This window comes from Kryptolebias marmoratus, linkage group LG2 (assembly GCF_001649575.2).
Source record: "Kryptolebias marmoratus isolate JLee-2015 linkage group LG2, ASM164957v2, whole genome shotgun sequence".
Classification (NCBI taxonomy): domain Eukaryota; kingdom Metazoa; phylum Chordata; class Actinopteri; order Cyprinodontiformes; family Rivulidae; genus Kryptolebias; species Kryptolebias marmoratus.
In genome coordinates, this window is record NC_051431.1 from 1,447,596 (window position 1) to 1,451,984 (window position 4,389).

A 4,389-nucleotide genomic window follows, 5' to 3' on the forward strand; every position below is an offset into this window, starting at 1 on the left:
AACTCTGTTTTCATCGTCAGCTGACTTCAGTCTAAGAGGCGGCAGGTGATATGCATTCCTTCAGGGAATGCTACGCTTTTAATTTCTTTAATAAAATATAATTAAAGTTAAATTAAATGTTGTTTTGTCAGTATCAGAAACGGCCTGGATGGTGATGAAGTTCCTCAAGAAAAGCTCAGAGTTTTTACAGTACGATCATAAAAAGAAGATTTTGAAAGTTATAAACTCTTAAGTTTCTGAAAGTTTTTAAAAAGAATGAAAAAGGAAAATGAAGCTCCTAACTTTACAGAAACTCCTTCAGCTGAAGTCCAACTCTTTTCTGTCTGAGTCGTAACGAGGCCGTCTCTCTGCAGAATGTCGTTGGAGTTGTTTTGGAGTTTGGACCGTGTCTAGAGGAATGCTGCCGGCCCACCCGGCCCCTCGGGCCTGAATAAAACCAAACAGATCCATTGTTTTAAAGGCCGGTTCCGACCGCAGAGGTTCTTCTTATCATAAAGTCAACAGGTGAGTAAACAGCTGCTGCTCAGAGGAGCTGGACGTCAGACTTCTTCTCTCCCGTTTGAATCTAACAAAACTAAAACGAATGAATGAAAAACAAACTCCAGCCTTCAGAATCTCACCTCCTGTTTTTAATTTCTGAAGAAAACATTTAAAGTCCCGCCCAGCTAAAGTCCTCGAGGTCATAATCAGCTAAAACCTTTCAGATGAAATTAAATTTTAAATCCAGACTTAAAAACCAAAATATAAAAGATCTTAGAGCAAAGAACAGACCAGGATCTACAGCGTAAAGGTACTTACAGGGAAGTACTTACAGGTACTAACAGGATAACTACAGGGGGGTTTTAATGAGGGTACTTATAGGGTAACTACCAGGTACTTAAAGGATATATATCCTGTACTTACAGGATAACTACAGAGTATTTACTCTGTACCTGCAAGGTACGCACCCAGTACTTACAGGGTTCTTATGAAGGTACTTATAGGGTACCTGTAGGGTATTTACAGGGTACATAATAAGTACTCAAAGAAGTACTTATGGGGTCCCAGATGTAATTAACTTGTTTTCAACTGGACAAAAACAACAACAGAAGGAAGTATATATATAAAACCTTAACCTAATTTTTACTTTAAGTACTTTTTTTAGTCTCTGAGAATAATGATAATGAAATTAAAAGCAAAATAAATTGTTGTAATAAAGTTAAAACATTTTTATTTTAAAAGTGCTTTTTTAATAAATCATTTAAAATCAGAATCATTCGAGGAAATACATACATATATATATATATATATATATATATATATATAAGTACTAAAAATGGCATTTTTTTGGTTGCACAATAACACACACAGACAAAACAATGAGAACATAAATTATATGTTTAATTTAATTATTTATAACAGCAGATGGCAGAAATGCTAACATTTTCATTAGCCTCAGCGCTTCCAAGAGCTTCAGTGTTATCCTCACAAATGAAATAAAAAATAAAACAAATTTGATGTTTTTAGCATCTCAGCAGTGAAGCAGAAAGGAAAGAGTTCATCGTCCTGTTCAGTTTTCTTCTTCTTCAGATGTTATTTCAGACGTGGACCCTCTTGGAGCCACTGGTCCGCCGGTGGGGGGGTGCAGCCCAGCCCAGGTACAGAGCGGCACCCATCTCCTTCTTCTGTTCCTCAGGTACGCTTGGGTTAGAAAAGTCCACGATGACAGAACGGGCGACCCACGACACGGGGGTCATCTGGGCGAAACGTCCCCCCGGCAGCTGTCTTCACCCGAGCTTTAGCTGCCTCTCCGGCCGCACAGGTGGTGCACTTTGCCCCGACGGTGGCCGCCAGAAGGCCCAGGGCTCCCATAGAGTTGCTGCAAGGATCTCCACACCCAGCGAAGGCATTTCTCTGCAGAAGGACTCGGGTTCAGCCAGCAGAGAAGCTGCAGGACTGAATCTAACCAGCGAACTTTTAAAGGATTGAAGGTGGAGCTGCTCGGTTGTTGGTTTGGGAAGAATTCAGATTAAACATCTAAACCTCAGCTTTGACACAGAAACAGCTGCAGTTTAGTCACTGGGCTTGCACATGGATGGTGGGGTAGTAAACTGAGGTTCTGCAGCTCTCAGCTCTGGAGGGGTTAAAGGATAACTGAGACACAAACGGGTGGTGGATGAATCACTACGAGCTGAAAGCTCAGCATGAACTGACACTGCTGCCTAAGTTTAGCTGCATGTCGTCAGAAACACATCATTAACTCTGTCTCATTTGTCTCTATGTGTCCCTGGGATGGACCGTCCAAGGTCCTCGTCCACAACTGACTTACCTTCAGAGTCAATCTCATTCAAGATGGCTGACCTTAGCACACAGAAATGGCTGTAATTCAGTAAATTTCACAGATATTGAGCTAAAATTTGGTCTGATAGTAGCTGAGAGTCACCCCCAGCACATCCATTCTGCAACATCTGATTAAAATAACAGACTGTCTTCCTGTTAGCAAAATATCTCACGAACCACTGGACTTCCAGAAAGTAACCACCGGAGGAACGTCAACCCAGTTCAAGATGGCTGCTGCAGCCATCGCGAAAATTACAGTTAAGGAGGTAAAGCTTATGTGGTAGTAGCTGAGAGTCATCCTCAACACATTAACACGTGTGACTGTGGCGGCCATCTTGAATTAAGGCGGTCTCTGAAAGGTGGCGAGCGATATGCAGGCCTTTAATCACAACAGGAAGTCCTAGTTGGGCTTTAAATGGTGAATGACTGGGCTTATATGATGCCTTTCTAGCCAACCAGGCCACACAAACCGCTTCACCACCCAGTCTGTGCCCTCATTTCCCCACCCACACATCCAGGCAGCACTCGAACCTGAATAAATCCATCTATAGAGACTAATCAGTGCTTTAGATCCATTCATACACCGATGGGGGGTTCAGGGTTCAACGCGTGACTGCATCCTGCCAGGAATCAAACCTCCGACCGTCTCCTCTAACCGCTGATCCACAGCCGCCACGTTTCGGAGAAGAAACCCGATGGATGTTGGAGTTTCAGGCGGGAGTAGCTTCTGCGATTCGATTTTAATTACTGTTTAAAAATGTTTGAATGCTGCAGATTTCAGCTGAAACTCCAGAACTGAACAAGCGTATCTGTTTCAGGGTTACCCTGGGAAGTTCGCGCCCGCCACCACGTGTGAGAGCGGCAAAGCAAACAGGACAGACTTCCTGTAAACACGCAGTTACTGAGTTTGTCTGAAGGATAAATAAGAGTAGGTCGTGCAAACAGAGCTGAGCTGTGTGCACACAGCCGGGGGAGGGGCTTATCAGTTTCCCCCTTTTTCAGGTAACTTTCTGCATGTGATGCATTCAAAGGTCACCCAATTTTCAACTTTTTAACATTTAAGTCATTTCTTTAACTAAAAAAAAAACTTAAAAATAAACGTTTTCCTGTTTATATTTCCTCCTGTAGATTTTTTACAGTCAAACTGCTTCTGCATACTTTGTCCTGTTTTAAGTGTTTATAAATCAAAAAGTTCAGCTCAGTTGGGAATCATTATGACTTTTAGTTTTTGTAACTTTTATACTTTTTGAATTAATTCACTTATTCTCTGAAATCTTCTTCAGCAAACTGGCTCTGTTGGTGTCTGCTTACGCTACTTTTAGCTTCTGTTTTACTCATTTTAGCTGTTAATTTCAGCCGTCATTCATTCCACAAAACTTTTAGTTTCTCCTTCAGATGAATATATGTTCATTCTGCAGGTGTGCATGTTTTACCAACTAATATTCACCTTTTTAAGTAATATACTGATACTAATATTCACCAGATTTCCCATCACTTCTGATTAAATGGAATATTTTTACCTGCAACTGCACATTTTTGGGAACTTTCTGACTTGTTCAGATAAGTTTTATTATATTTACCCAACTTCTCAAGCTTCTTATCACCTTCAACACTTTTGGTTTCAGTCACGTGACCTCACCTTTTCACCTGCTGCTGAAACATTTGATTCTGCTTTTCTTTTGCTATAAAAGTCTGTCTGCATTTGGATACTTTAGTTCTCGTGTTTTCTGACTTCAGGAAGGTAATTAGCTGCAAACCTGCAGATCAATAGCGTCTTTGTGGCTCCGTTTGGACTCAGTTACATCCCCCTCCTTGCAGATGGAGACTTTTATCTCTTCTTCAGTTTCACCTCGTAACTGGAGGACGGGTCACAAAGGAGGGGGAGCAGAAGGTGCTCTTCAGGAACAAGCCCCTCATTGTTCCTTCCCTCCACTTACACCGACATGAAATACCTTATTTTGGCTCGAATTAGAGCTGCTCTTACTGGTGCATGTGTCCGCTCTGCTGCATGCCACGGATTTCAGAAACACGAAATGTGCAGAAATAAACAGGTAATCTTCAGGGTTTTAA